Source organism: Ranitomeya imitator, chromosome 4 (assembly GCF_032444005.1).
Source record: "Ranitomeya imitator isolate aRanImi1 chromosome 4, aRanImi1.pri, whole genome shotgun sequence".
Lineage (NCBI taxonomy): Eukaryota > Metazoa > Chordata > Amphibia > Anura > Dendrobatidae > Ranitomeya > Ranitomeya imitator.
The window spans coordinates 95237248-95258706 of record NC_091285.1 but is presented as its reverse complement, the minus strand read 5'-3'; the positions used below and the strand labels follow the sequence as shown (position 1 = coordinate 95258706).

General features: G+C 45.3%; 1 protein-coding gene across 1 annotated transcript in view; it reads right to left on the bottom strand.

The window, feature by feature from the left end:
• Positions 1–21459, bottom strand: part of DOCK2 (dedicator of cytokinesis 2) — a 1209209-nt gene that overhangs the window by 64024 nt on the left and 1123726 nt on the right. The window lies entirely within an intron of this gene.

The following is a 21459-nucleotide window of genomic DNA, read 5'->3' as shown; positions in this document are numbered from 1 at the left end:
TTACAGGTGTTTCTCACAAATTTTAAATATCATCAAAAAGTTTATTTATTCAGTTCATACAAAAAGTGAAGCTCATATTATATAGGGTCATTACAAACAGAGTGATCTATTTCAAGTGTTTATACCTGTTAATGTTGATGATTGTGGCTTACAACCAATGAAAACCCAAAAGTCATAATCTCAGTAAATTACAATAATTAACAAAAAACACCTGTAGAGGTTTCCTACGAGTTTAACAAGGCCCATTAGTCTGTTTCAGTAGCCTCCATAATCATAGGGAAGACTGGTGACTTGACAGATGTCCAGAAGACACTCAATCACATACTCCACAAGGAGGGTAAGCCACAAAAGGTAATTGCTAAAGAAGCTGGCTGTTCATAGAGTGCTGTATCCAAGCATATTAATGGAAGGTTGAGTGGAAAGCAAAAAAAGGTGCACAAGCAACTGGGATAACCGCAGCCTTGAAGGGATTGTTAAGAAAAGGTCATTCAAGGATTGGATTGCTGCTGGAGTCATTGCTTCAAGAGTCACCACACACAGACAAATCCAGGACATGGTCTACAAGTGTCGCATTCCTTGTGTCAAGTCACTCATGACTAATAGACAGCGCCAGAAGTGTCTTACCTGGGCCAAGGAGAAAAAGTACTGGACTGTTGCTCAGTGGTCTGCGGTGTTGTTTTCAGGTGAAAGTAAATCTATTAATTCATTTGGGAATAGAGGTCCGAGAGTCTGGAGGAAGAGTAGAGAGGCCACAATCCAAGCTGCCTGAGGTCTATTGTGCAGTTTCCACAATCAGTGATGGTTTGGGGAGTCATGTCATCTGCTGGTGTAGATCCACTGTGTTTTATCAAGATCAAACAAAGTCAGCACAGTCGTCTACCAGGAAATTTTATAGCACTTCATGCTTCCCTCTGCCGACAAGCTTTTTGGAGATGGAAATTTAATTCTCCAGCAGGACTTGGCACCTGTCCACATTGCCAAAAGTACCAATACCTGGTTTAAAAACAACAGTATCACTGTGCTTGATTGGCCAGCAAACTCACCTGACTTTAACCCCATAGAGAATCTAGGGGGTATTGTCAAGAGGAAGATGAGAAACCCAGACCCCACAATGCAGGCGAGCTGAAGGCTGCTATCAAAGCAACCTGTGCTTCCATAACACCTCAGCAGTGTCACAGGCTGCTCGCCTCCATGCCAGCTGCATTGATGCAGTAATTAATGCAAAAGGAGCCCTGGCCTAGTATTGAGTGCATTTACTGAACATACATTTTAGTAGGCCAACATTTTGGTTTTTAAAATCATTTTTCAAGCTGGTGTTATAAAGTATTCTAATTTACTGAGATAATGACTTTTGGGTTTTCATTGGCTGTAAGCCATAATCATCAACATTAGCAGAAATAAACACTTGAAACAGATCACTCTGTTTGTAATGACTATATAATATATAAGTTTCACCTTTTGTATTGAAAAATTGAAATAATTGAACTTTCCCAGCCTTGAGTATTTTAACGCCAGAATGTAGTGAGGTGTGTACATGGTTACTCTCTGCAGCGGTGCAATGGGCCTTTGTTTTCTTATCGATCCGGGTCTGCTCCGGCAAAAATCAGTGTATATGGACAGATGTGGGGTCCCTCCATTAGGTGAATAGCTCCACCTCTGACATTCATTTTGAATATTATTGTCTTTCAGCAACGCTTAGGCAACAGCAACCAAATAACAACATTACTGCAAATGATCAAATCTATTTACAACAGGTAAATTATTAGATTTTTACGTTGTTAGCAACACTCTCCATACAAATTTGTCTTGCACAAATCACTGTAGAGGTACACCAGCATTAGATCTGGCAGTCCTACACAAAGTCATAGGGGAGGTGGACACATATGTTGGGGAAGGAGCTGCTGAGTAGACAACTTCCTACCTTGGTGGTAAGCCTGTGACCCTAGAGTCTCTGTTGATGTAGGGACCGACACTACCCACTATTTCTCATCCAAGGGGGGACCACAGCTCTCAAGAGGCAGGAGTAGGTACTTTTGCTGCGCCAATTGACTCTTCAAAGGTGCAGGGTCTCAACATGTTATTTTCTGGATTTTATTTTTGATATTTTATCTCTCAATGTCAAAATTAACCTACCCTCAAAATTATAGACTGTTCATGTATTTGATCCCTTGCTGATCCCTTGCCCACTAACAAATAATTCTTCCCTGCACTGCATGCTGAATATATTCTTCAAACTTCTACATATCTCTTTAATCCAAAATGAGTTATGCAGAGATTCACGCTTTCTTTTTTTTATTACCTTCATTACTCTCCATGTTAAACAGCCATGTCGTCTTGACCACTCTCCATAACAGGATGCCAGATAACCCACATTTTCCTCGGTCTCTATAAACATATCCTCAACTATACTATTGGACTGGACTGGGATATATTAATGCATTTTTCTTTTTTTTTATTTTGTCTCTCAAACCTCTCCCTGATGTGACAAGCGGAGCCTCCCACCTTTCCTATTAGCTATCTAAATCAAAGAACATATTCCATGAACATCAATAATTCAGGCAAGTCACCTCTCAATTTACTGACTTTACTTTTTTTTGCCCTATAACTTTTTTTTACCAGCACTGTGTAACCGTCATCTCACATTTGCCAAAATCAGGAAGATGTTCATGTAGGTGTCAAAATTTCTTAAAACCTGTATCTTTGGGATAGGCTATAAAGGCTATGTTCACATATCCAGTACTGACCTTTTAGCAGGTACAGACTGGGGCTGAAATTTAGCCCTGGCATTTGAAATCACACAGGCCCATGCTGTCCCCATCCCCGAGCACCAAGGGATATATTACTATTATTACCCTCGATGGAGGAAAGCAAGATTTACTACAAGACCATTATTTCTAATGATACCCGTGCCTGCTGGGGTAAGTGACGGAGTCATCGACTTTGTCCTCCGCCACAACTCTTAACAGTATGAGTGTCTTGAGAACACCTATTCTGTTAACAATGTAGCAGACACAACTTTTTAAAAAACTGATCTCTGATGGATACATTTTTTAGCAATGTCTATGGAAAACGGATCCATTAATGAGCCATGTTATCTTCATACCAATAGCACATATAGGACCAGAAAATAATTAAAAAAAAAGTGAACATATATTGCCTTAAAAACAGTCTTTAATTATTAGATATTTTTAAAAAACACCTCCCCAGCGAAAAAATGGTTGGATACCAAAACCGAAAAAAATAACCTACCAATCGACCTGTAAAATCCCTGTACTAAGCCTGTCTAGATACCTGCCTTGCTGTGGAGGTTGGCACCCTAATAGTAAGATTTTGGTGCCCCCACTCAGCGAAGGCTGTCCCTATCTCCCGTATTGCACCTTATTTTGCAGGTGAGAAAACAATACAAATATAGGAAAAAGATGAAGAAGGCTAGTAATAAAAATGCCCTAAAAAACCCTTGCAGGTGTTTTATAGATAAAGAATAATAACAAAATGTTGTTCATTACAATAAATATCCGACAAACCGATAAGCATCTAGATGCACACCCATAATAAATAGATCAAGATCAAGCAATATGCACAAGATTCTATGTCTTAACCCCTTCCCGACCTGTGACACAGCATATGCGTCATGCCAAGTCACAGAATGATTGCATCCCTGCAGATCCGGTGAAAGGGTTAACTCCCATTTCACCCGATCTGCAGGGACAGGGGGAGTGGTAGTTTAGCCCAGGGGGGGTGGCTTCACCCCCCCGTGGCTACGATCGCTCTGATTGGCTGTTGAAAGTGAAACTGCCAATCAGAGCGATTTGTAATATTTCACCTATTATAACTGGTGAAATATTACAATCCAGCCATGGCCGATGCTGCAATATCATCGGCCATGGCTGGAAACACTGATGTGCCCCCACCCCACCCCACCGATCGCCCCCCCAGCCCTCCGATCTGTACACTGCTCTGCTCCCCTCCGTCCTCCTGTCCGCTCCCCCCCCCCCGTGCTCTTGTCCGCTCACCCCCGTGCTCCAATCACCCCCCCGTGCTCCAACCACCCCCCCTGCACTCCGATCCACCCCCCCTGCAGTCCGATCCACCCCCCTGCAGTCCGATCCACCCCCCGATGCTCCAATGCACCCCCCGTGCTCCGATCCACCCCCCCCCGTGCTCCGATTTACCCCCCCATGCTCCGATCCACCCCCCCGTGCTCCGATCCACCCCCCCCCGTGCTCCGATTTACCCCCCCATGCTCCGATCCACCCCCCCGTGCTCCCCCCCCACCCCATCATACTTACTGAGCCTCCCGTGGTCCGTCCGTCTTCTTTCCTGGGCGCCGCCATCTTCCAAAATGGCGGGCGCATGCGCAGTGCGCCCGCCGAATCTGCCGGCCGGCAGATTCGTTTCAAGTGCATTTTGATCACTGCGATAAAACCTATCGCAGTGATCAAAATAAAAAAAATACTGAATGACCCCCCCCTTTGTCACCCCCATAGGTAGGGACAATAATAAAATAAAGATTTTTTATTTTTCCTTCCACTAAGGTTGGGGTAAGAACTAGGGTTAGGGTTAGGGTTAGGTTTGGGGTTAGGGTTTCGGTATGTGCACACGTATTCTGGTCCTCTGCGGATTTTTCCGCTGCGGATTTGATAAATCCGCAGTGCTAAACCACTGCGGATTTATGGCAGATTTACCGCGGTTTTTCTGCGCATTTCACTGCAGTTTTACAACAGCGATTTTCTATTGGAGCAGTTGTAAAACCGCTGTGGAATCCGCAGAAAGAAGCGACATGCTGCGGAATGTAAACCGCTGCGTTTCCGTGCAGTTTTTCTGCAGCATGCATACAGCGATTTTTGTTTTCCATAGGTTTACATTGAACTGTAAACTCATGGGAAACTGCTGCAGATCCGCAGCGTTTTCCGCAGCGTGTGCACATACCTTTAGAATTAGGCCATGTGCACACGGTGCGGATTTGGCTGCGGATCCGCAGCGGATTGGCCGCTGCAGATTCGCAGCAGTGTTCCATCAGGTTTACAGTACCAAGTATACCTATGGAAAACCAAATCCGCTGTGCCCATGGTGCGGAAAATACCACGCGGAAACGCTGCGTTGTATTTTCCGCAAAATGTCAATTCTTTGTGTGGATTCCGCGGCGTTTTACACCTGTTCCTCAATAGGAATCCGCAGGTGAAATCCGCACAAAAAACACTGGAAATCCACGGTAAATCCGCAGGTAAAACGCAGTGCCTTTTACCCGTGGATTTTAAAAAAATGATGCGGAAAAATCTCAAATGAATCCGCAACGTGGGCACATAGCCTTAGGGTTAGGGTTGGAATTAGGGTTGTGGTTAGGGTTAGGGGTGTGTTGGGGTTAGGGTTGTGGTTATGGGTGTGTTGCGGTTAGGGTTGTGATTAGGGTTATGGCTACAGTTGGGATTAGGGTTAGGGGTGTGTTGGGGTTAGTGTTGGAGGTAGAATTGAAGGGTTTCCACTGTTTAGGCACATCAGGGGTCTCCAAACGCAACATGGCGCCACCATTGATTCCAGCCAATCTTGTATTCAAAAAGTCAAATGGTGCTCCCTCACTTCCGAGCCCCGACGTGTGCCCAAACAGTGGTTTACCCCCACATATGGGGTACCAGCATACTCAGGACAAACTGCGCAACAATTACTGGGGTCCAATTTCTCCTGTTACCCTTGTGAAAATAAAAAAATGCTTGCTAAAACATCATTTTTGAGGAAAGAAAAATGATTTTTTATTTTCACGGCTCTGCGTTGTAAACGTCTGTGAAGCACTTGGGGGTTCAAAGTGCTCACCACATATCTAGATAAGTTCCTTGGGGGTCTAGTTTCTAAAATGGTGTCACTTGTGGGGGGTTTCTACTGTTTAGGCACACCAGGGGCTCTGCAAACGCAACGTGACACCCGCAGACCATTCCATCAAAGTCTGCATTTCAAAAGTCACTACTTCCCTTCTGAGCCCCGATGTGTGCCCAAACAGTGGTTTACCCCCACACATGGGGTATCAGCGTACTCAGGAGAAACTGGACAACAACTTTTGGGGTCCAATTTCTCCTGTAACCCTTGGGAAAATAAAAAATTCTGGGCTAAATAATTATTTTTGAGGAAAGAAAACGTATTTATTATTTTCACGGCTCTGCGTTATAAACTTCTGTGAAGCACTTGGGGGTTCAAAGTGATCACCACACATCTAGATAAGTTCCTTTCGGGGTCTAGTTTCCAAAATGGGGTCACTTGTGGGGGGTTTCTACTGTTTAGCCACATCAAGGGCTCTGCAAACGCAACGTGACGCCCGCAGAGCATTCCATCAAAGTCTGCATTTCAAAACATCACTACTTCACTTCCGAGCCCCGGCATGTGCCCAAACAGTAGTTTACCCCCACATATGGGGTATCACCGTACTCAGGAGAAACTGGGCAACAACTATTGGGGTCAAATTTCTCCTGATACCCTTGGGAAAATAAAAAATTGCAGGCTAAAATATCATTTTTGAGAAAATATTTTTTTTTTTTATTTTCATGGCTCTGCGTTATAAACTTCTGTGAAGCACTTGGGGGTTCAAAGTCCTCACCACACATCTAGATTAGTTCCTTTGGGGGTCTAGTTTCCAAAATGGGGTCATTTGTGGGGGATCTCCAATGTTTAGGCACACAAGGGCTCTCCAAACGTGACATGGTGTCCGCTAATGATTGGAGCTAATTTTCCATTTAAAAAGCCAAATGGCGTGCCTTCCCTTCCGTGCCCTGCCGTGCGCCCAAAGAGTGGTTTACCCCCACATATGGGGTTTCAACGTACTCAGGACAAACTGGACAACAACATTTGTGGTCCAATTTCTCCTAATACCCTTGGCAAAATAGGAAATTCCAGGCTAAAAAATCATTTTTGAGGAAAGAAAAGTTATTTTTTATTTTCATGGCTCTCTGTTATAATCTTCTGTGAAGCACCTGGGGGTTTAAAGTGCTCAATATGCATCTAGAAAAGTTCCTTGGGGGGTCTAGTTTCCAAAATGGGGTCACTTGTGGGGGAGCTCCAATGTTTAGGCACACAGGGGCTCTCCAAACGCGACATGGTGTCCGCTAACAATTGGAGCTAATTTTCCATTCAAAAAGTCAAATGGCGCGCCTTCCCTTCCAAGCCCTGCCGTGTGCCCAAACAGTGGTTTACCCCCACATATGAGGTATCGGCATACTCGGGAGAAATTGCCCAACAAATTTACCATCCATTTTATCCTATTGCCCATGTGAAAATGAAAAAATTGAGGCGAAAAGAAATTTTTTGTGAAAAAAAGGTACTTTTTCATTTTTACAGATCAATTTGTGAAGCACCTGAGGGTTTAAAGTGCTCACTAGGCATCTAGATAAGTTCCTTGGGGGTCTAGTTTCCAAAATGGGGTCATTTGTGGGGGAGCTCCAATTTTTAGGCACACGGGGGCTCTCCAAACGTGACATGGTGTCCGCTAAAGAATGGAGCCAATTTTTCATTCAAAAAGTCAAATGGCGCTCCTTCCCTTCCAAGCCCTGCCGTGCGCCCAAACAGTGGTTTACCCCTACATATGAGGTATCAGCGTACTCAGGACAAATTGGACAACAACTTTCGTGGTTCAATTTCTCCTTTTACCATTGAGAAATCAAAAACATTGTTGCTAAAAGATAATTTTTGTGACTAAAAAGTTAAATGTTCATTTTTTCCTTCCATGTTGCTTCTGCTGCTGTGAAGCACCTGAAGGGTTAATAAACTTCTTGAATGTGGTTTTGTGCACCTTGAGGGGTGCAGTTTTTAGAATGATGTCACTTTTGGGTATTTTCAGCCATATAGACCCCGTAAACTGACTTCAAATGTGAGGTGGTCCCTAAAAAAAATGGTTTTGTAAATTTCGTTATCAAAATGAGAAATCGCTGGTCAAATTTTAACCCTTATAACTTCCTAGCAAAAAAAAATTTTGTTTCCAAAATTGTGCTGATGTAAAGTATACATGTGGGAAATGTTATTTATTAACTATTTTGTGTCACATAACTCTCTGGTTTAACAGAATAAAAATTCAAATTGTGAAAATTGCGAAATTTTCGCCAAATTTCCATTTTATCACAAATAAACGCATAATTCATTGACCTAAATTTACCAATAACATGAAGCCCAATATGTCACGAAAAAACATTCTCAGAACCGCTAGGATCCGTTGAAGCGTTCCTGAGTTATTACCTCATAAAGGGACACTGGTCAGAATTGCAAAAAACGGCCAGGTCATTAAGGTCAAAATAGGCTGGGTCATGAAGGGGTTAAAAAGTAGCGGAGTATGACATAGGGTGTATTTATTGTTTATGGGGTACGCCCCGACATGTTTCCTCACTGTTACGGTTCATCAGGAGACCGACAAGTGTGATAAATATATCAGACAATGCCAGATGTCATAATGAATAGAAGACATAGCCGGCGGCCATAAATGAGTGGACTTAAAATACCCCCGCTGTGTAACCCTGTCCAAATGAGCTCCGCCTACCAAATCATCAGCGGTAGAAACCAGGTAAAGTCCATTACAACAAATAGATATATAGATATCAGGTCCTCACCATACAAGCCTGCGTTCCATGGTAGTGTGTATATCCGGAACCAATAATCCCGCCTATTCAGGCATTTGTTCCACGATAATGTGCATGTCTGAAGTCAATAGAAGACATTCGTTCCACCGGTTTCTACTTGAAACCACTGTGCAAAAGCAGATTTTAAAAATACTATGCATTCCACTGGCGTGCGCTTCACATTACTGTACATGTCCGGATGTGACTACTAATGGGGAATGCATTTCACATCGTGGAGCGCATAAAACTTCCGGAAATGACTTGAAGCTTAGCAATACGCTGGAATAATACTCTACAAAACATATTAGATATTTTAAATATCTAATCATTAAACACTGTTTTTAAGGGAATATATGTTCACTTTTTTCTTTTTTTTCTATCTGTTATCTCTTATTTGAAATAGATCCCATAAGCAGAAAACTTAAGGTACCGTCACACTGAACAATTTAACAACGATATCGCTAGCGATCCGTGACGTTGCAGCGTCCTGGATAGCGATATCGTTGTGTTTGACATGCAGCAGCGATCTGGATCCTGCTCTGCCATCGTTGGTCGGAGCAGAAAGGCCAGAACTTTATTTCGTCACTGGATCACCCGCTGACATCGCTGAATCGGCGTGTGTGACGCCGATTCAGCGATGTCTTCACTGGTAACCAGGGTAAACATCGGGTTACTAAGCGCAGGGCCGCGCTTAGTAACCCGATGTTTACCCTGGTTACCAGTGTAAATGTAAAAAAACCCAAACACTACATACTTACATTCCGGTGTCTGTCCCCCGGCGCTCTGCTTCCCTGCACTGTCAGCGCCGGCCGGCCGTAAAGCACAGCGGTAACGTCACCGCTCTGCTTACGGCCAGCCGGCACTCACAGTGAGTGCAGGAAGCAGAGCGCCGGGGGACAGACACCGGAATGTAAGTATGTAGTGTTTGTTTTTTTTACATTTACACTGGTAACCAGGGTAAATATTGGGTTACTAAGCGCGGCCCTGCGCTTAGTAACCCGATGTTTACCCTGGTTACCAGGGGACTTCGCATAGTTGGTCGTTGGAGAGCTGTCTGTGTGACAGCTCTCCAGCGACCACCCAGCAACGCTGCAGCGATCGGCGTCGTTGTCTAGATCGCTGCAGCGTCGCTAAATGTGACGGTACCTTTATCCTTCTCAAATAGGAGAACAATGGATAAATAATTAATGGATTTGTTTTCCATAGACTTCAAAGTTATCAATGTTCCATAGATAATTTTTTTTTTAAATGACTGAAAATTGGTGTTTGCACAACTTTTTTTGCCACAGGATTGCTGCTAGATCCATTCTAACTGATGACTACTGGACATATGTAACCATAGGCTAAATCTTACAGATGAAAATAAGTATATTTTTGCCCTATTGAGTACTTGACATATTTTTCCCAACTAATAGCAGATTTCCTTATGGTTTGAGTAGACCAGACCCTATTACTTATGATCTGTTTCTCTTTTCTATGGTAGTTGTGTATTTGAAGCAGTCAAGGGTACATACAAACATTTTTTATTGTCAGACTGGATTTTAGTTGCTCACAGTCTTCTGCTTCCTAAGCGTATTTCAACATACAAAGTTTCTTACTATGAGATAGTTTTTATTAAAAAAAAGCAGAAGTTATTTTAAAGGAATATTCAAACATGCGCTGAAACTATTGGAATAATGCTTATTATTGAATATATTGAAACAAATACTATTTACTACTGTTTAATAGTGCATGAATTTCTGTCTCCAGCAATAATAGTGCATGAGTTTCTGCCTCCAGCAATAGTGTTATATTGTCAGTAACTCACTGTAAAAAAAATGCAGGAAGTTCCTGCTCACTTTGTGTAGCTGGAGCACAGTTTTTACTTTCACTTTAAAAGCTGACAGACAAGATGCTAAGATCCTAAGTTATAAGAAAAGGCAGTTATAAGTTGTGTTATTTATTCAGGAACAAAGATATGTTCACTGTTGAATGGCTGGACAGTACAGAGGTTAATTCGTTGTCAACAGGTTATGGACCAAGAAACCTAGAAATCCAAAGTCCCATAGAAAAACCAAGAGGAGAGAGAACAACAGTGTGCTAAGAATAAGCAAAGATGGGCACCAGCAGCAACTGTGAAGCTCACAGTGCCAAATTTTAGTAACCAGAACTACCAATCCTGTAAATTCAAGGTAAAGATGCTGATAAAAGAAAGTATGTGGAAATACACATAGTAGTCTACACATGACCCACTACCAGAAGACTGGGTAGAGAAGGATCAAAAAGCACAAAGCACTATCTCTCTCAGTATAGATGATGGTCAGATTGTGCATGTATGTAAATGTGAAACTTCTAAAGAAATGTGTAAACAGCTGCAGAAAGTGCATGAAAGGACACATGTCAGCAATAGTGTTGAGCATTCCGATACTGCAAATATCGGGAATCGGCCGATATTTGCTGTATCGGAATTCCGATACCAAGTTCCGATACTTTAGCAATATCGGATACCAGAATCGGAAGTTCCCATAATGCAAAGAGCCCGTTTCATTTAATTCAGCCAATGAGGAATGTTTAGAAGTGTGGGCGCATCCTGTTCCGCATGGTAGGCATGTAACTACTGGCATGGCTGACTGGCTGCTGAAATGATGTCATGATGCACTATAACAGTAACCGCCACCATTTTAGGTTCACTCTGCTGTGAATTCAGTTAGGGACAGGACGCTGTGTTCTGACTGAGGGCCAGTTTTGAGATAGCGATTTGCTTCATTGTGCTTTACCCAGGCTAATTTAGCAATCACTGTGTGAGAACCTTGATTTTGCCTTGTAGCGCTGTTCACAGCTGTCTGCAAGGTCTGTTGTGTGAGTGCAGCTCACACTGTTATCTGTTCTACAGCCACAGCTGGTTGTAGTCAGCTCAACATGCGTCACTGCCTCATACTGTTCAATTTTCCTTTTTTGCATTAGTGCTGCCTGCAGCACATTTTTCCTGTTTTTCTCCTATTAGTGGGTTTCCATCCATATCCTGCTAGATTGTGGAAAAACACTATATAGGAGTACATAGAGGAGCTTTTTTTTGGCCTTGCAGCACCGTTCACGGCTGTCTGCACGGTCTCTATGTGAGTGCAGCTCACTTTGTAGTCTGTTCTGCAAAAAAAAAAAGTTAATAAAGTTCACCAAACACTCCACTTTACTGTTGTGTAGGCCACATTAGCTCATATTAAAGTCTAGTCCACACTTTATAAAATTAGTGTTTCTTATACCTGTTAGCAGCTGTTCAGGAATAAGCACACTAAGCCCTTACTACTTTTCTGCCTATCTTTATCAGTCTACCAAGATGAAGAAGGCAGGGAGTAAGGCAAGTGGGCGTAGGTGTGGAGGTGGAGCAGGGAGAGGACTTGGGGATTCTGTGCCTACTGCGGGCACCGGTGACTCATCATCCCCCAGTTTTAGCAGGGAACAGTCCTTCATGCACAGCTTTGTAGAAGATCGCTGTACCCCGCTGCTGCGGGATGAACAAATTGATGTCGATGCGTTAGCTGCCATCCATCCGACAATGGCTTCAATTAGTGCCACATCCTCTCAGGCACAGAGCACAGGAGAGCACCCATCTGTCTCCTTCACCACCTGCCAAATTGCCCAGGCAGTCAGAGAACCCAGGACAGGAGCCATCTCTTCTTCTGCTCTATGAATCTCTTGGCTTGGAAAGAGGGGGCCAGTCAAGCAGCATTCGAGAAATGGAAAAAGAGGCAGTATGAAGTGATGCCCAACAGCTTTGTCTCTCTGAATCTGAAGAGGCGGGTGGGCCAGTGCCTCTGGTCAGCACACCTCAGTACGCATCTGATGATGAGACTCGGCAGCACAGTACACACCAGAAAGTGGCACCTGAGACTACCCAGGAGAAGCAGTTGTTGGAAGAGGGTAGTGTAGATGATGAGGTCCTTGACTCATCATGGCGTGAGGTACAGGAAGGTGGTGGGAGCAGCTCTGAGGAAGAGATTCCCCGAATGGCCCAAAGAGGGAGAGGGAAGGGGAGGGGGAAGACTATGTTGCCTGTAGCCTCCACTTCAGCACTCATTAACAGAATGCCTCTTCCAAAAGCCAAAACAGGTGCTCCCAAGACATGCAGTGCCTGGTCCTTTTTTGACACAGTTGCAGATGACTTTTGCTTTGTCAAATGCAAGCTGTGTCAACAGAAAGTCAAAAGAGGGAAAAGTGTCAGCAACCTCAATACCACAATATGTGGAAACATGTGCGGACCAAGCACGTGGTGAAGTTACAAAAACACACTGAAGACCGAGGCCAACCAACAGCGGCACCTACCACCTACACTCTGCTTCTCCTTTATTCCCTGGGCTCCAACACCGCCAGTTGCTGCTCGGAAGTGCCGTCTGCACAGTCAACACTTGCTGCCGTGTTATTGGGGTTCAGTAATGTCAGCTGATCCTCAGCTGTGTATAAGGCAATTTCTCCTGCTACCTCCACACTCACACTACTACAGAAATTAAAGGGAACCTGTCCCCACCCCCCCAGGCGTTTGCAACTGAAAGAGCCACCTTGTGCAGCACTAGTGCAGCACAAGGAAAAGGTGGCTCTTTTAATTATGCTCCTTGCACACGCTTAAGTTAACATTTATAAAATGTGTCCCCTCATACCGTGAAACCGTCATGGAGGCGGGACTTTCCTTCGTAATGAGACGCAGCACAGCCGTCATTCATACCCCCTTGACGCCGGGCGCAGCCTCTTCAGCATTGTTTGAATCTGTCCCGGAGCCTGTTATTTTAAACCTTGGGCATGTGCAGTTAGGGATGCCCGTCTTCTGACATCATTTGGTGTCAGGCTGACTGCGAATGTGCGGCCGTGCTGCCCAATATCTCGCCTCGCAATGTCTTCTGATGTATTCACACTGCGGAGTTGGGATTCATGGGCATGCACAGTGAATATCTTCGCCTCTCACTCATCTCCTTCCGCCTTCTTCAGACTGTGCCACATCACGGCCGTGGCATGTGATTAGGGATCAGCTGACGCTGCACAGTCTGAAGAAGGCAGAAGGAGATGAGTGAGAGGCAAAGATATGCACTGCGCATGCCCATGAAACCCAGCCCCGCAGTGTGAATAAATTAGAAAACACTGCGGGGCGGGATCTCGGACAGGGCGGCCACACAGGCGCAGTCAGCCTGACACCAAATGTTTTAAGAAGACTGCGTATGCCCAAGGTTTAAAGTAACAGGGCAGGCTCCTGGACAGATTCAAACAACGCTGACGAAGCTGCGCCCGGTGCCAAGGGGGTATGAATGACGGCTGTGCTGCGTTTCATTAAGAAGGAATGTCCCGCCTCCATGACGGTTTCACGGTATGAGAGGCCACATTTTATAAGTGTTAACTTCAGCGTGTGCAAGGAGAATAATTAAAAGAGCCACCTTTTCCTTGTGCAGCATTAGTGCTCTTTTAGTTGCAAATGCCTGGGGGGTTAAAGGTTCCCTTTCAACTTGCTCCAATTAGGCCTCAGCCTACACTCTGTTTCTCCTGTAATCCCTGGGCTCCAACACTGCCAGTTGCTGCTCAGAAGTGTCTTTGGCACGGGTCCTCCCTCCTGCCCAGCCTGGTTCCAGCACGCCAGCTGTTTCCGGGTAGTGTCAAGGTCACTTTGCCTCCAATACGTTGTCCTGTCGTGTTGCGGTCGGGTTAGCCGACTCTATGGTGCCTCCAGTTTAGGTGCTTCCTATGTGGGCTGCGGGAACTGGCAATCAAGGCTGGTTCTGTAGTGTCAATAGGACAAGCTCCCCCTGTAGGACTGTGGGTTTTCAGTAACTACAGCCGGCTCGCGGCCTAGCAATTTTTTTTTCCTGTGGACCTTCTGCTGCCTATAAGAATTCCAGCACCATTAGCTGGTTCTTAGGAACACAAGCTTGAATAGGTCCCCCTGGTTCCAGTACCATCAGCTGGTTCTCAGCAGTGTCTTTTGCTCTTGTACCTTCGGCTCCCCATCCTGGTTCCAGTACCATCAGCTGGTTCTGGGCAGAGGCTTTGGCTTAGGTGCCTCCTGGGTGTCCGAGTTCCACCAGCGTCTGGTGGTCCTTGGTAGTGCTTTCTGGCACAGGTACCTCCTGCTTAGTAACCGGGTTCCAGTACTGTCAGCTGGTCCTTGGTAGTTCCATTGGCTCTTGTACCTTTGGCTACCCATCTGGGTTCCAGAAACGTCAGCAGGTTCTCGGCAGTGTCTTTTGCTCTTGTACCTTCTGCTCCCCATCCTGGTTCCAGTACCATCAGCTGGTTCCGGGCAGAGCTTTTGGCTTAGGTGCCTCCTTCTGGGTATCCGAGTTCCACCAATGTGTGGTGGTCCTTGGTAGTGCTTTCTGGCACGGGTACCTCCTGCTTAGTAACCGGGTTCCAGTACAGTCAGCTAGTCCTCGGTAGTTTCATTGGCTCTTGTACCTTCGGCTACCCATCTGGGTTCCAGTACCATCAGCTGGTTCTCGGCAGTGTCATTGGCTCTTGTACCTTCTCCTCCCCATCCTGGTTCCAGTACTGTCAGCTGGTTCCAGGCAGAGCCTTTGGCTTAAGTGCCTCCTTCAGGGTATCCGAGTTCCACCAACGTCAGGTGGTCCTTGGTAGTGCTTTCTGACACGGGTACCTCCTGCTTAGTAACCGGGTTCCAGTACCGTCAGCTGGTTCTCGGCAGTTCCTAAGCCTTTTTGTACCTTCTGCTACATTTCCAAGTTCAAGACCCTAAAGACGATGACCCTGAAGACCACCCCGAAGACGACGATCCTGGAGATGACGACCCCTGAAACTAAGACCCTGGAGACGACGACCCAGAAGACCACCCCGAAGACGACGACGACCCCGGAGACGACAACCCTGTAGACGAAGACCCTGAAGACCGAGAATCAGTAGAACAAGAAGCTGCAGAACAAAAAGCAGAAGATCATTAAGCATAAGACTAAAAATCAGAGCAAAATATAATATCTAAATTATAAACAGAAGAAGACTAAGCAGTGTATGGGGGTGAGTCCGTTCCTCCTCGTGGTGCCCCTGGAAAAAACCTGTTGCTGCAGGCCAAATTGAACGTGGACAAATCCTGTTGTAAATCTTTTGTGACAGGCAGAACGGAAGGTGTAATCTTCAAACTTTTATGGATAACAACTACAGGAATGCCTGTCACAAATAAGAATATGATGAAGAAGAATATGAAGAAGATGAAGAAGTAGAATATGAAGAAGAATAATAGTTGAATAAAAAAAATATGAAGAATGAAAAAAAAAGAATAATAGGAAGAAGGTGAAGAAGAAGATGAATAAGGTGTAGAAGAAGTTGATGAAAAAGATGCTGCTGCTGCTGCTGAGGATGATGAAGAAGAAAGTGTGGGAGAAGTAAAAAAGAAGGTGAAGAGCATGGAAGTAGTGAAACATAAATATCTTGACAAAATATAAAAAATCTTAACATAGTCAATATCTTTGTAACTCTGAACATCTTAAAAAAATGAATTCCTGCTATTCCATTTGATTGGGCAAAACCTCTATGCGTTTAATGTCTCCTCCACCTCCCCCAATACATCCTACATTATTCTTAGTTGTTTTCCTTCATGTGGAATTAACCTACAAGGAAAGAAAGGGTTTATTTTAATTCCGATCCCATTGACTTGCATTGGTATCGGGTATCGGTATCGGGGGTATCCGATATTTTTTGAATATCGGCTGATCCAATCCGATACCAATATTTCCGAATATCGGAAGGTATCGCTCAACACTAGTCAGCAATAATGTCTATTTAATAGTAACATAGTAACATAGTAACATAGTTAGTAAGGCCGAAAAAAGACATTTGTCCATCCAGTTCAGCCTATATTCCATCATAATAAATCCCCAGATCTACGTCCTTCTACAGAACCTAATAATTGTATGATACAATATTGTTCTGCTCCAGGAAGATATCCAGGCCTCTCTTGAACCCCTCGACTGAGTTCGCCATCACCACCTCCTCAGGCAAGCAATTCCAGATTCTCACTGCCCTAACAGTAAAGAATCCTCTTCTATGTTGGTGGAAAAACCTTCTCTCCTCCAGACGCAAAGAATGCCCCCTTGTGCCCGTCACCTTCCTTGGTATAAACAGATCCTCAGCGAGATATTTGTATTGTCCCCTTATATACTTATACATGGTTATTAGATCGCCCCTCAGTCGTCTTTTTTCTAGACTAAATAATCCTAATTTCGCTAATCTATCTGGGTATTGTAGTTCTCCCATCCCCTTTATTAATTTTGTTGCCCTCCTTTGTACTCTCTCTAGTTCCATTATATCCTTCCTGAGCACCGGTGCCCAATGAGAAATGATGAAAGCTGTATTAATGAGAAAGCTGTATCAATCTAAGTTAAATAGGGGCCAAGATATGCAGGATTACATAATAAATACTCTAGAAATTGTGGAGAACATCAAAAGTATTTCCATGCTGCTGCACTACTACTAAGTGGTCTACCAAAAAGCTATGATACACTTGTAACTACACTATATGCACATCCAGATTATGAGCTTTCATTGGAGTATGTCAGAGGAAAGTTTGTAGAGGAGCATTCTGTACTCTGTACTTATGTTTTTGCTGTTGCTTCTAGACTGTTTGTTGCTGCCATCCCGGTGCCTCCGTCTTGATCCCATTACCTTCGTCTTGGTCCCATAACCTTTGTCTTGATCCTAGTACCGCCGTCTTGGTCCCATTGCCGCCGTATTGGTCCCATTGCTGCAGTCTATGTGTAAGTATAGAAAATGTGAAAATGTCTTTCTGTCTTTGCACTCTATATTTTTTTTCCATTCCTTGTAGATTAGGTGCCTCCATCTTGGTCCCATTGCCTTCGTCTTGGTCCCAGTACCACAGTCTTGGTCCTGGAGCTGCCGTCTATGTAAGTATAGAAGCTTTGAAATGTCTTTATGTCTAAGCAGCAATCTACAAGGAATGGAAAAACATTCTGTACAGAATGGAGTCTTGGTGCTGGTGCTGCTCTCTTGGTCCCACTGCTGCTCTCTTGTTCCCGGTGCTGCTGTTCTGGTGCTGTGCTGTGGTTCCTGTTGTCTGGTACCTGCCTGCTGTGTGCTTGGACTACTGCCTGTAATGTGTCACGCTCGTGCCCTGACTGATTGGCGTGAGCTTGGGGGGTTTGTGGGCCTACTGTGCCACAAACCAGACTACCCTGGAAGGGGCGTAACTATGACAGCTGCCTTGGTCTTCACTGGAGCCTCTGATGGTGAGGTCAGGCTTGTGCGGCAGGCAGCTGCCCGGTGCTACTCCAGGGTGGTGTCTGGCTGTGGCTTCTTGTCCCACTTGGGAATCAGGAACACCAGGATTGGTGCGGGCATCAGGCAGGACTAACAGATGAGCATGGATGAGATTCAGAAGAGTAGGCTGGCACGGCTGAGACACAGGACTGGCAGGAACGACAGAGATGTAGGGCTGGCAGGTACGGCAAAGAGACAGGGCTGGCAGGCACGGCAGAGACACAGGGCTGGCAAGAACAGCAGAGACACAGGGCTGGCAGGAACGGCAGAGACACAGGGCTGGCAGGAACGGCAGAGACACAGGGCTAGCAGGAACGGTAGAGACACAGGGCTGGCAGGAGCGACAGAGACACAGGGCTGGCAGGAACGGCAGAGGCACAGGGCTGGCAGGAACGGCAGAGACACAGGGCTGGCAGGAACAACAGAGACACAGCGCTGGCAGAAGCAGCAGAGACACAGGGCTGGCAGGAACGGCAGAGACACAGGGCTGGCAGGAACGGAAGACACACAGGACTGGCAGGAATAACCGAGACACAGGGCAGGTTGGTGTGGTGTATGAAGGAACAGGTAGGGACCTGTTCACACTGGAGGTGCAGGTACGGAAACAAGCCAGAAGGAGAGGAGAATGAAGGAACAGGTTGGGACCTGTTCGCACAGGAAGAGAAGTGCAAGGCTGCAGATAGGAGCGGAAGAACAGCAAGAGATAGCATAGCTATAAGAGCTAAGCAGAGCAGAACCGCAAGGAATGCGGAGAGGAGCTGCAGCAAGAGATTTCTGCAGAAGCTAAGCAGAGTGGAGCCACAAGAAATGTGGAGAGGAGCTGCAGTAAGAGATTACTGTAGCAGCAGAAGCTAAGCAGAGCGGAGCCACAAGGAATGTGGAGAAGAGCTGCAGCAAGAGGTTTCTGCAGCAGCAAAGCAGAGCAGAACCGCAAGGAATGCAGAGAGGAGCTACAGCAAGAGATTACTGCAGCAGAAGCTAAGCAGAGCGGAACCTGTTGTGAATTCTGTTGTTAAGCTCCCTCCTGTGGTCATGAATGGTACTTCGGCTGGTTCTGTCCATGGGCTTCCTCTGGTGGTTGTGAGTGGGGCTGCGGCTTCTGAGGTTCCTTCCACAGGTGACGAGGTTAATTCGTTAGCTGTCTGCTCTATTTAACTCCACCTAGATCATTGCTCCATGCCACCTGTCAATGTTCCAGTATTGGTCTAGTTCGCTCCTGGATCGTTCTTGTGACCTGTCTTCCCAGCAGAAGCTAAGTTCCTGCTTTTTTTTCTCTGTTTGCTATTTTTTCTGTCCAGCTTGCTATTTTGATTTTTGTCTTGCTTGCTGGAAGCTCTGGGACGCAGAGGGAGCGCCTCCGCACCGACTCACGGTGCGGAGGGTCTTTTTGCGCCCTCTGCGTGGTCTTTTTGTAGTTTTTTGTGCTGACCGCAAAGTTACCTTTCCTATCCTCTGTCTGTTCAGTAAGTCGGGCCTCACTTTGCTAAATCTATTTCATCTCTGTGTTTGTAATTTTCATCTTAACTCACAGTCATTATATGTGGGGGGCTGCCTGTTCCTTTGGGGAATTTCTCTGAGGCAAGGTAGGCTTTATTTTTCTATCTTTAGGGCTAGCTAGTTCCTTAGGCTGTGACGAGTTGCATAGGGAGCGTTAGGAGCAATCCACGGCTATTTCTAGTGTGTGTGATAGGATTAGGGATTGCGGTCAGCAGAGTTCCCACATCTCAGAGCTTGTCCTGTATTATTAGTAACTATCTGGTCATTCCGTGTGCTTTTAACCACCAGGTCCATTATTGTCCTCACCACCAGGTCATAACTGGAACCACAAGGAATGTGGAGAAGAGCTGCAGCAAGAGGTTTCTGCAGCAGCAAAGCAGAGCAGAACCACAAGGAATGCAGAGAGGAGCTACAGCAAGAGATTACTGCAGCAGCAGAAGCTAAGCAGAGCGGAACCACAAGGAATGCGGAGAGGAACTGCAGCAAGAGTTTCTGCAGCAGCAAAGCAGAGCAGAACCACAAGGAATGCAGAGAGGAGCTGCAGCAAGAGATTCCAGCAGCAACAGGAGGGGAGCAGAGTAGAAAGGAGCAGAACTGCAGGAGTGTGCAGCAGAGGTAAAGCCACAAAGGTACAGAGCAGGCAGAGCCACAAGAGTGTGGAGCATAAGCAGACTGAGAACACAAGGAAAGACACAGCAGGGAAGGAAGTCAAAGACAAGGAGACAGAGATAGGACTAAGTTCAGACAAGGTAATGGAACAAGACAAGGAACAAGAACAAAGACACAGGGACCAGGATATTCTGCCTCCTGGAGGGCGGGCAAGATCAAGGCAAGAACACTGAGTAAAGCCTCTAGAGAGGGAGTAACACAGAGCAAGGCCTGGCAAACTCAGAAGCTAAACCCAAACTGAGCTAACACATTGCACAGTCCCAGTCCACTGGGTGGAGCTGCACTAAATACTGGAGGCCTCTTGGTAATAGGTGCACCTGTCTAATCTGTTCCTGACCAGATTCCTATAAGAACCAGAGAGTTCAGGCGCCGACCCCTATGCACACAGCCAGGGAGCATGCAGAGAGCAGAGGCACAGAATATGGAGCTGGCAAGAAACAGAAACCGGAACATGACCTGGAGCAGTTGGTAAGTTAGAGTGAGAGATGAGAGGCCATGCCGTGATGCCAGCAGAGTTGTTGCATAATGTAAGTATTGGTGTCCTTTTATTTGGCTAAGTTGTGTTTTGCTTTTAACATGTTACATTTTTTTTCTCTATAGTGTTTCACTTGACTGCAGCCTGCTCAACATGTCCTCCACTGAAGGTTCCAAAAGTGCCCATAACACTGATTATGTAATCACATTTGATTTATTGATTGGTTTTTACTGACTATCAATACTAGACATGTTAAATCATGTATTTTCTTTACAGGTACCTGACACTGCAAAAAGAGCAGGAGCAGTCAAGTGGAAATGATTCTTCCTAGGGTCGTTAGCCTCAAGTTGCTAAGGAGGAAAGACAGGGTGTAAGTATCCTTTATCAGAGTTATTGAATTTGTTGTCATGAAGTGACATAGATAATGACCAACTTATTCAAGCTGTGCAAGAGTGAGCAGTGTTGTGGGACCCCCGTGATCAGAATCATTCCGACTCAGTCTTGATCTGAAGACTCTGGGAAGAAGTGGCCAGATCGCTGATGGATGATTGGGACCATGCAACGCCAAAAGATAGAATTTTGTTTTCCTTCCCCCTTCACAGAGTAGAGAATAAAAGTTCATTGGCATTCGATGAAGGATCGCTTCAATAAGGACAAGAGAAAGTTTTCACGCGCACCACTTCGAACATGAATCTCCTAAGAAAAAAAGCTCTTTATGATACTTGTATTTTCTGAGTCCAACGCTTGCTCAACGAACGTGAGTATCTTTTGTGTTGTCTTTCACTATTATTTAGTTTTTTCATTTTTGTAATAATCTTTTTTATTTCATTTCCACACAGAACCTGGAGCAGCACTGTAGAATCTGGATCTTCCTCTGTTGGAGAGGCCCCTCATCCACCAGTCAACGAACCGGTGGCAACATCCCAATCATCCACCAGCGATGCAGCAGCCAGGAAGGTATCACAAGTTGGGGAACAGGAAGCCGGTCCT